At 42.7% G+C, this 12167-nt stretch overlaps 1 long non-coding RNA gene across 1 annotated transcript; it reads right to left on the reverse strand.

Annotated features, from left to right (window-relative positions):
- Nucleotides 1-9591: 9591 nt before the first annotated feature.
- LOC123116042 (uncharacterized) lies at nucleotides 9592-10916 on the reverse strand. The gene is made up of 2 exons (XR_006456909.1): nucleotides 10534-10916; nucleotides 9592-9918 (listed from the first exon to the last, which is right to left on the reverse strand). It is a non-coding gene; the product is annotated as an uncharacterized lncRNA (long non-coding RNA).
- Nucleotides 10917-12167: the final 1251 nt, after the last annotated feature.

Here is a 12167-nt window from a genome sequence, read left to right on the forward strand (position 1 = left end):
CGGGCCCGGATTGTTTCTTTAAATGGATTTTTTCATTGATCGGACTTGGAGCCACTGAATCCGGCATTGACAGCCGTGTCTTCGGCGTTATCGCCATTATTGCGGCGCTTGTGTCTGTTGCATCGGGGCTTGCCGTTGCTATCTCTGGCGTCTGAAGTGCCAGGATTTCTTGATGTGCTGTTGCTACGAGCCAACCAGCTATCCTCGCCCGCACAAAAGAGGGCCATGAATGTCATGAGGGCTGCCATGGATTTCGGCTTCTCTTGGCCGAGGTGTCGGGCGAGCCACTCATCATGGATGTTATGCTTAAAGGCCGCTAGGGCCTCGACATCCGGACAGTCGACGATTTGGTTCTTTTTAGTTAAGCACCGACTCCAGAATTTCCTGGCTGGCTCTTCGGGCTGTTGGGTTATGTGACTTACGTCATCAGCGTCCGGTGGTTGCACATAAGTGCCCTGAAAGTTGTCGAGGAATGCATCTTCCAGGTTCTCCCAACTGCCAATGGAGTTTTCTGGCGGACTATTCAGCCAATGCCGAGCTGGTCCCTTGAATTTTAGTGGGAGATACTTGATTGCATGGAGATCATCGCTGCAGGCCATGTGAATATGGAGAAGGAAATCTTCAATCCATACCGCGGGGTCTGTTGTCCCATCATATGGTTCAATGTTTACGTGTTTAAACCTTTCTGGGAATTCATGCTCCATTACTTCGTCAGTCAAGCATAGGGGGTGTGCGGTACCTCTATGCCGGGCTACATCGCGATGCAGTTCGGATGAACCTGGTCTGCGGTATTCGACCCGGACGGATTTGTATTTAGTATATCCGGCGTGGAGGTCATCGTCACGCATTGGGGCGCGTCCCCGTGATCTGTAGATCGATCTTGACTGTCCTGCTTTGTTTTCCAACTTGTCTCGCAGGTCATGCATGTAGCCCCGGGCCTTCGTGTTTTTGTTTGTTCGGCGACGAGGTGAGGGCTGGTGTTCAGACTGATAAGCCGCTTTGTCTCAGCCACAAGGTGATCGGTCAGCCGCATCCTGTGCTGGTAGTATAGGCTCTAGTGCCTCGTCCTCGAATTGAGGTAACAACCTGCGCCTCGGGTAACTTTTGGTTGGGCGCTCGAGTCCATATTCCTCGGCTGCCAGGACCTCAGTCCATCTATCAGTGAGCAGATCTTGATCAGCTTGAAACTGCTGCTGTTTATTCCTCAGGCTTTTTGCAGTGGCTATAAGCCGGCGCCTGAAGCGCTCCTGCTCGACGGGCTCCTCAGGCACGATAAATTCTTTGTCGCAGAGGCTCACCTTGTCTTCGCAGAGGGGCATGTAATTGTCATCCTTCAAGTCTTCATTCATTGTCTGTTCATTGGTGCTAGCTTGCCCGTCCTCCTGTGTGACCTGTTCGAAGCTGGGCGGGATTGTTTTCGTCTTCCGCATCATCCGGAGTGCTATTGTCTCCTGTGCCAGTATCGCTGTTTTTGCTATGGCGTGGTTTAGAGCGGCGCCACTGACGTCAGCGTTGTGGTTGCTTCTCAAGAGGATTATCCTCCTTTGCATCCTTTTCATCCTCGCCATTATTTTCTTTAGGTGTGTCCACCATATATGTCATATGATGAGGTGGCTGTCCAGTGCCTTGTGGGCGGTGGTTCCTGTTCTTCTCCGGCATCGTCGTCCATATCGTCGATGTCTTCAGAGTCAAAATCAAGCATGTCGGTTAAGTCGTCGACAATGGCTATTAAGTGGGTGGTGGGTGGGTAACGAATTCCTTCATCGTCCGCTTCCCACTCAAGCCGGACATAGTTCGGGCAAGGGTCTCCTCCCAAGGAGAGAGATTTTGATGAGTTTAGCACGTCACCCAAGGGCGAGTGCTGAAAGATATCCGCGGAGCTAAACTCCATGATTGGTGCCCAGTCAGATCCGATGGGCATGGATGCATGCGGTTCGGAGCCTATGTCTGCAAACGAGTCAGAGGGTCCGGTGACACAGACCTCATTGGAAGTGAAATCTGTGTTCGGCGCTATCGCCGTTGAGTGTGCGGCTTCCGTGGCGGTGTCCATCCTCTCGTCCTCGGATGGCACGATATGCGCTGGATTTAAAGCCAGGGCAGCTGCAGGTGTGATCTCCTGAACACCGTCCGATGGCAGATCTAGGTCATGCACATCACGGCTGTAGGGTGTACCTGTCATGGGATCGAGTCCGTCGAAGATCAAATCTCCGCGGATGTCGGCAGTGTAGTTCAGCTTCCAAACCTAACCTGATGGCCAGGGGCGTAGCTATCGATCTGCTCCAGATGGCCAAGCGAGTTGGCCCTCAGTGCGAAGCCGCCGAATACGAAGATCTATCCAGGGAGGAAAACCTCACCCCAGACCGCATCGTTGTAGATGATTGAAGGAGCCATCGAGCCTTATGGTGACGACACAGTGGAACTCTCAATGAAAGCACCAATGTCGGTGTCAAAACTGGCGGATCTCAGGTAGGGGGTCCCGAACTGTGCGTCTAAGGCTAATGGTAATAGGAGGCGGGGGGACATGATGTTTACCCAGGTTCGGGCCCTCTCTATGGAGGTAATACCCTACTTCCTGCTTGATTGATCTTGATGATATGAGTATTACAAGAGTTGATCTACCACGAGATCGTAGAGGCTAACCCTAGAAGCTAGCCTATGACTCTGATTGTTCTCATCCTATGGACTAAACCCTCCAGTTTATATAGACACCGAAGGGGGCTAGGGTTACACAGAGTCGGTTATAGAGAAGGGAATCTACATATCCAAATTGCCAAGCTTGCCTTCCATGCAAAGGAGAGTCCCACCTGGACACGGGACAAAGTCTTCAATCTTGTATCTTCATAGTCCAACAGTCCGGCATAAGCATATAGTCCGGCTGTCCGAGGACCCCCTAATCCAGGACTCCCTCAATAGGCTTCTCCAAAAGTCTGTATAAAACCATATGCTTTGATCACACTATCAAAACATTTATTCCAACTCCGAGAGGCTTGCACCAATCCATAAATGGATCGCTGGAGTTTGCACACTTTGTTAGCACCCTTTGGATCGACAAAACCTACCGGTTGCATCATATACAACTCTTTTTCCAGAAATCCATTCAGGAATGCAATTTTGACATCCATCTGCCAAATTTCATAATCATAAAATGCGGCAACCGCTAACATGATTCGGACAGACTTAAGCATCACTACGGGTGAGAAAGTCTCATCATAGTCAACCCCTTGAACTTGTCAAAAACCTTTTGCAACAAGTCGGGCTTTGTAAACACTAACATTATCGTCTGTGTCCGTATTCTTCTTAAAGATCCATTTATTTTCTATGGCTTGCTGATCATCGGGCAAGTCCACCAAAGTCCACACTTTGTTCTCAGACATGGATCCCATTTCATATTTCATGGCCTCAAGCCATTTCGTGGAATCTGGGCTCATCATCGCTTCCTCATAGTTCATAGGTTCATCATGGTCTAGTAACATGACTTCCAGAATAGGATTATCGTACCACTCTGGTGTGGATCTTACTCTGGAAGACCTATGAGGTTCGCTAGTAACTTGATCTGAAGCTTCATGATCACCATCATTAGCTTCCTCACTAATTGGTGTAGGAATCGTGGGAACTAATATCTGTGATGAACTACTTTCCAATAAGGGATAAGGTACAATTACCTCATCAAGTTCTACTTTCCCCCCACTCGCTTCTTTCGAGAGAAACTCCTTCTCTAGAAAGGATCCATTTTTAGCAACAAAGATTTTGCCTTCGGATCTGTGATAGAAGGTGTACCCAACAGTTTCCTTTGGGTATCCTATGAAGACGCACTTCTTTGAGTTGGGTTTGAGCTTATCAGTTTGAAGCTTTTTCACATAATCATCGCAGCCCCAAACTTTAAGAAACGACAACTTTGGTTTCTTGCCAAACCACAGTTCATAAGGTGCCGTCTCAACGGATTTTGATGGTGCCCTATTTAAAGTGAATTCAGCCGTCTCTAAAGCATAACCCCAAAGCAATAGTGGTAAAGCAATAGCGACATCATAGATCACACCATATCCAATAAAGTACGGTTACGACATTCAGACACAACATTTTGTTTTGGTGTTCCAGGTGGCGTTAATTGTGAAACTATACCATGTTGTTTCAAATGAAGACCAAACTCGTAACTGAAATATTCTCCTCCACGACAGATCGTAGAAACTTTATTTTCTTGTTATGATGATTTTCCACTTCACTCTGAAATTCTTTGAACTTTTCAAATGTTTCAGACTTATGCTTCATTAAGTAGATATAATCATATCTCCTCAAATCATCTCTGAAGGTAATAAAATAACGATACCCACCACGAGCTTTAATACTCATTGGACCGCATACATCGGCATGTATTATTTCCAACAAGTCAGTAGCTCGTTCCATTGTTCCGGAGAATGGAGTTTTAGTCATCTTGCCCATGAGGCACGGTTTGCAAGCACCAAGTGATTCATAATCAAGTGATTCCAAAAGTCCATCATCATTGAGTTTCTTCATGCGCTTTACACTGATATGACCCAAACGGCAGTGCCACAAATAAGTTGCACTATCATTATTAACTTTGCATCTTTTGGCTTAAATATTATGAATATGTGTATCATCACTATCGAGATTCAACAAAAATAGACCACTCATCAAGGGTGCATGACCATAAAAGATATTACTCATATAAATAGAACATACATTATTCTCTGATTTAAATGAATAACCATCTTGCATTAAACAAGATCCAGATATAATGTTCATGCTCAACGCTGGCACCAAATAACAATTATTCAGGTCTAAAACTAATCCTGATGGTAGATGTAGAGGTAGCGTGCCGACGCCGATCACATCAACCTTGGAACCATTTCCCACGCGCATCATCACCTCGTCCTTAGCCAATCTTCGTTTAATCCGTAGCCCCTGTTTCGAGTTGCAAATATGAGCAACAGAACCAATATCAAATACCCAAGCGCTACTATGAGCATTAGTAAGGTACACATCAATAACATGTATATCAAATATACCTTTCACTTTGCCATCCTTATTATCCGCCAAATACTTGGGGCAGTTCCACTTCCAGTGACCAGTCCCTTTGCAGTAGAAGCACTCAGTTTCAGGCTTAGGTCCAGACTTGGGTTTCTTCTCTTGAGCAACAACCTTTTTGCCGTTCTTCTTGAAGTTCCCCTTCTTCCCTTTACCCCTTTTCTTGAAACTAGTGGTCTTGTTGACCATCAACACTTGATGCTCCTTCTTGATTTCTACCTTCACATCCTTTAGCATTGCGAAGAGCTCAGGAATAGTCTTGTTCATGCCTTGCATATTATAGTTCATCACGAAGCCTTTATAGCTTGGTGGCAGTGATTGAAGAACTCTGTCAATGACACTATCATCAGGAAGATTAACTCCCAGCTGAGTCAAGTGGTTACGGTACCCAGACATTCTGAGTATGTGTTCACTGACAGAACTATTCTCCTCCATTTTGCAGCTGTAGAACTTGTTGGAGACTTCATATCTCTCAACTCGGGCATTTGCTTGAAATATTAACTTCAACTCTTGGAACATCTCATATGCTCCATGATGTTCAAAATGTCTTTGAAGTCTCGATTCGAAGCCGTAAAGAATGGCACACTGAACTATCAACACTACTAATGCTTAGGGTTTTCCCATTATATCTAAACTATGATCTGCGTAGATGCTTTGTGTCCTTCTAGTAGTTATCCACACATTAAAGCTAAATAACACACCAATCATATGTCCTAAGGTTCTTCAGATACGAATGTGATATGCTACTGACATTAGCTAACAGACACACATTTAATTGGTTAGCTAATGCTCTCGCTTGATTTTCCGAATGCATGTGGCCACATATAGAGAGACATCATGGAATTGCATTTCTTTTGGCGCTCTGATTCATCATGGGTGGGAAACCAACATTGTATAAAAAGAAGGGGAATCTCAATAATATGCTTTCCCTTCTATTCTTTAACATGTTCCTCTTTTTTTCTTCTTTAGTAAGTATAGTATGTTCCTTGTCAGGAAGTGAAGCAGGGACATCTGTAGTCGACAGCTCTATTGGGCCAGTTCTGCTACATGATTTCTCACTTCGAGTTAGTCTGCCATAATATCCTGGAAATGGTGGGAGCCGCGTGGTCTTTGATAGACTAGACTGATAGTAACAGCTATGCGCCTTCAGATGAATAGAGCTGGTCTATAGGTGATCGATAGGCTGCATATTAGTAGCGGGAAAACCCTGTATTTTCCAGCTAGTTCTGCTTTTCTATTTATTTATGGTGCTTATGGTGTACCCCCTATTATCTACACTACGACCTGCCTATTGGCTCCGCGCTCTCGTTATCATGGTTTGGCAATAAACTTTCTATACGGTATATTATGAACCTATCATCTGCCAACTATTCCTACATCTGGAGCTGCCAAGAGGGAGCCTATTTTTTGTGTAGTTGTGCCAGATTATATTAATCTACTCACCATATTACATCACATATGGGCTCTCTCATCAGAATCCAGAGCACATAAGGGTTTACACGGAGCCCCTATTATATTACAATATCCTCTACATTACAAAGATAATCTCACTACTATTTATGTTTTCATGCTTTTCAGATATTGTATGTAATCACAATGAATATAAGAATGCGCACATCAGAAGAATATTGCAGAATAGTTCAATGGGTAACAAACATGGCATCAAGGGATCGAGGTCCATTGTGGATGCAATGAAACCCACATGGTCCCGACCTATAGATTTGTATCCATAATATGATCCTAATGACTATTCTGAGCTCAAGGAGTCAAAGGTAGATGGCCTATCCTGTTCACCCCATAAGGTGCCTGTTCTAATTTGGCAAGGTTTTATTGGTTGCACATATCTTGCATAAGGTGTCTTGCATTTATTTTTCTTTGTTGCACCGCCATCTGCTTAGTTTACTCATGATATATGTGAATATGCCATGCCCATCCATTATCAACACCTATTCAATTTGTCATCATACCATGTTTTTCCATTCAAATGTTGTTCTTGTGTTTCATACATCCAAAAGGAAGAGGGTGATTGCAGAACCTGTAGGAGTACAAGCAAAGTCTTTGAAAAAGGTGTGCTACTGGAGAAATCACATAGCACCCAACGTATATTGGCGATAGAACTAGCGCCACAAAACCTAGGATATCGCAACTATGCGGGTTGCTACTTTGCTCTTGCGAGTACCTATTGTCCTATCGTTGTCCTTACATTCATATCTGGTGGATTATGTGACGTCATTGTGCATTATAGCTTGCTTATCCACTCTTCGCTCCAAATTATCATATCTATATTAATGCTTAAATTAATGTAGAATGAACCCAATGCTTATGAAGAAATTTAGTTCTGCATTGTTCTTGTAAGTATCTGTTGTCCTTCATCACTGTACTTATATTTGTCAACTAGTTCTTCATGTACACTTTGCAGCTTATTTTCCCTTGCCCTCCATTTTCTACACATGAGATCTACATTTACTCTTGCAAAAATATTGAATAAAACCAATGTTACTGAAGAAGTTTAGCTCCACATTGCTCTTGTCAGTGCCTTTTGCCTGTATGCTATATTTACATTTGTACTTTCATCTTAAGTTAAATAATCACCATTTGTTTCTATATTTTTACATCTATATTTACTCTTAACAAAATGTAGAATAAAGGCAATGCTCTTGAAGAAAAGTGTGCGTTAAACTTCTTGAATTGCCCCCCATCAATATGGACAAGGGCTTTATAGAGCATGTCTTCACTACTAATGTAAGTTTGTCCTCCTTGAGCCATCAAACTCTGTTGTGTGTATTTTGGAGGGCGACGCTAGGCATCAGACTGCTGGTAAGATTCATCCATCAGACCAGTCCTGCACCATCGGATTAGAAGTAACATGGACGGCCGATGTGCTGCGCGCCTGGTGATGACTGCTGGTAATTAAAAGGAATGCCCGGACAGTTTGTTTGGATACACACTAATATCGATTTCTTTCCATAACTGCTTTCGTAAATCACGCCATCTAATTCTTAACCATATTTCCCCGGATTAGCTCCCAATTTAAGCTCTTGTTTAGCAGGCGGACCTCTTCCTTAGAAAGCAAATATTGTTTCCATTATTATTTAAATGGTTCCTTATTATCACATAAAAGATTTTCCAATGTTATCCAAATACGTTGCTTCCATGGTGAAATAAACTGCTTCCGTCTACATGTGAATTGACTTCATGAATTAAAGTTGCTACAATTTGAATGCAATATATATGTACTTATGCGTCGAGACTTTTTTGCTTCAAAAATATCAAAGATAATTGCTCTAACCAAATAAGACCATTCCATAGATAAGAACAATTATACTAAGTACACATGCTTCAAACACATCAAGGATACGTTTCCAAGAAATACAAATATGATAAATTTTCTTTCATGGACAAACAAAACATGGCTCCATTGTTCCAGGGAAAAACAATTTAAATTGAATACATGCTTCAGAAAAATTGCTACTACTCCTATTGCCCTCCTCCTTTGCTTTTGTCCAGGATCTCACAACCTAGCCATCAAGTGTTACTTTAGGAGCGGCTCCTGAAGGCGAGCATTATCTTGGAGCCAGTGATATACTACGAGAAGCACATCAGTCTGCTTCCGCCGGCTCAAAGAAGTCATTCGTCGCTGCGATGGTGCTTCAAATGGCAGTAAAAGCTTCCAACATTATCCAAATCACCAATCAATTGCTTGAAGCAAACATCATTCCAATTGACATAATAAAATGTTTGATTGGAAGTACATAATCAAGATATGATCTGTGAACTAGTGTGGAGGAGCAGTTGTATGACAGAAGCATACAATTTGGCATTTGGAAGCAAAATAAAGTAGGGTGGAAACATATAATTACACACACTAGCAAATGGCTTGGCGATCATGTTGTCTTGATTTTGTCAAGTCTGGAAGCATATTGTTAGAACAACGTTGGAGAGAGGCCTGAGGAGGTACGGAATGACAATGAATATGCAAGCACAACATAATCTGGCATCAACAGTGAAATATACATGCATAACTACTATAGTGAAAATGTTAAATTACACAATGAGACCATTGTAAGAAACAAAATCACATAACTGATGAGAACTATAATGAAACATGTTTGCTTTGGAAATAAAAATATATCCATGCACTAGAAAAAAATGTACTAAATTAAGAAGCATGATTGTAGTTATATCTGCACGTATCTAAGAAACATGGAAGATGCACCTAGGAAGTGTGGATGCTCTGAAGAAAATGATATGCACATCTTTACACCTAGGGAACATGGCAAGAGACTGAAGTTCCATAGCATGGAAGATGCATGTGTACATAAGAATCATGCTATGAAGAAATAACAATTATTCACACCTAGGAAAGTATGCCAGGAGTTTGGAAGAATCATATGTACACATGAAACTCCTTGGAAGCATGTCACTACAATATCTTATGGAAAACGTACATAAAATAGAAGCATATATGATAAACAATGGAAGCATAACAAGGAATGGAAAAGAAGTATGGAAGCATGTCACAACTGGGCAGAAAACAGGTAATCCATATGAGATGACGGATTGAAGCATTTTTCTGGCTGTCCGTAGCATAATCAGTACATAGTCGAAGCACACTGGTACGAAGCTAGAAAAAAAATACAGATGATGCATTATTAGTGCGAGGTGGAAGCATCAACTTTGGGAGCATATAAAAAAGCATGGAAGCATAACTTATGTTGAGGAGATTAGTTGAAGCTCTATCAAAACAACAAAGGAGCACAAAGTTATGCCACCGAAGCATAGGAACACAAAGGGCAGCCCAGTCAATTGGCCTGCGGCATATCGGCTCTTCGGCATACACTCATGCTTCAAATTTCTTAATTACCCTCGGGTCAACTGAAAAGATAAGACATGAAAGCATGTTACAGGAACAATTAAAATTTCTGTACACAGAAACCATGTAAGCAAATGCAGTGTCATATTTGAAGTTTGAGTTGCGCTGGTCGGACGAAAATATGCTATACACAAGATACATAGAAGATATGATATTCATATGGGTCGAAATTGAAGCATACAACAATGGATATTGAAGCAAAACTGAAAATTGTTGGCCAACAAGGGATAGACGTTTTGTCTCTCCAACATAGATTGATCTATATTATTTTGTTTTTGGCATTTGGAAGCAAAAAAAATTACAGTCTAGAAGCATCTGTATAGAATTATAAATTGTACTTCCTCTGTAAACTAATATAAGAGCATTTAGATTACTACTTTAGTATGCTAAACGCTCTTATATTAGTTTACGGAGGGAGTACAAAACTAAGAAGCACGTACATACTATTGTGGAGACAGATCTAAACTTAGACGGAAACAACCAAATTTTGAAATCAAGTCGAACAGAAATATACGGCCAATATTGGGAATTGAGAATCAGATCATTGTGGTCTACATAGGAAATTAACCGAAATTCATAGATGAAGCGGGGTGGGGGCAAGAAAATAAGAAGATGACCTCCTCAGATCTATTCACACCCCTACACCAATATCCAGCGCCTCCGTCTCGCCCTGCACCAAGTTGTGTTTTGGCAAAGCGCCTCCGTCTTGCCCTGCACCAAGATGTGGTTTGGCGTAGCGCCTCTGTGTCGCCCTGCACCAAGATGTGGTTTGGAGAAGCAGGGGGCAGAGCTGGCCGGTGGGGTGGTCGTGATGCTCACTTGCTAGACAGCGAGGAGAACATGAAGGTAGCTGTGGGGGATGGGGAGCGGATCTAGACGAGGTGGCTCCGGGCTGTGCGTGCGAGGTGGAAGAGCTCATCAGGTTGATGGAGTTGCGATTGGAAACGAGAGAATTAGGGAGAGATTCACGAGGGGGTTGCGGGTGGTTTCTGGCGGGTGTTTTTTTCTTTTGAATAAGGGGCGCAATTTTTGAGGCGTCGGATTATGGTTGAATCGACGGTGTTGGACTAGTCTGGCGCTGGGCTTCTTTCAGACTATAGATAGTAAGTGTTTTCCTATTTTGGATAGCTATGAGTGTAAATGTTGTTTATTTTTGTCGTCTGCATCAAATTGCTTGTTCAAAGTTTATAAAGAAGAAGTACATAAACATAAATTTGTCCTTCTCAATTTCAGTCTTTAGTTGTACAACCTAGTTCCTTGTTCGTACCATGTAAATTAAACTAAACATATCAAGTTATCTTCTTTAGCACTATGTGTATGATTGTGTTCCTGATCTGTAATCCAGTGGTGTGGTGAAACTACCAACAATAACACAATGTCATATCCTGCTATGTCTCAACTATGAATAATGGCATATTATATTAATGTTATTTAAATCGTTTCTCTTTATTTACCAATCTAAAATGGTATAAATTGACAGTACACTCACCATTCATGCTTATACGTTGTTTAGAGCTACATGTATGCTTGTGTTCTTGATCTGTAATCAAGTGGTGTGGTGAAGCTGGCCGCTCCTGCACAATGCCATTTCCTGCCGTCTTAACTATGAAGAATGTCTATTATGCCAATGCTATTTTAAATTGTGTCTCTTTATTTCTTACAAAGAAATGAGATGAATTGACAGTGATAATGCTTATACGTGCAAAACCTGTTATCTACTGTCGGTGTCAAAACCAGCGGATCTCGGGTAGGGGGTCCCGAACTGTGCGTCTAGGCGGATGGTAACAGGAGACAAGGGACACGATGTACTTACCCAGGTTCGGGCCCTCTCGATGGAGGTAAAATCCTACTCCTGCTTGATTAATATTGATGATATGGGTAGTACAAGAGTTGATCTACCACGAGATCCGAGAGGCTAAACCCTAAAAGCTAGCCTATGGTCTGATTGTTGTTCGTCCTATGGACTAAAACTCTCCGGTTTATATAGACACCGGAGAGGGCTAGGGTTACATAGAGTCGGTTACAATGGGAGGAGATCTTCATATCGTATCGCCAAGCTTGCCTTCTGCCAAGGAAAGTCCCATCCGGACATGGGACGAAGTCTTCAATCTTGTATCTTCATAGTCCGGGAGTCCAGCCAAAGGTCATAGTCCGGCCATCCGGACACCCCCTAATCCAGGACTCCCTCAGTAGCCCCTGAACCAGGCTTCAATGACGACGAGTCCGGCGCGCAAATTGTCTTCGGCATTGC

The sequence above is a fragment of the Triticum aestivum genome, chromosome 5B (genome assembly GCF_018294505.1).
Source record: "Triticum aestivum cultivar Chinese Spring chromosome 5B, IWGSC CS RefSeq v2.1, whole genome shotgun sequence".
Classification (NCBI taxonomy): Eukaryota; Viridiplantae; Streptophyta; class Magnoliopsida; order Poales; family Poaceae; genus Triticum; species Triticum aestivum.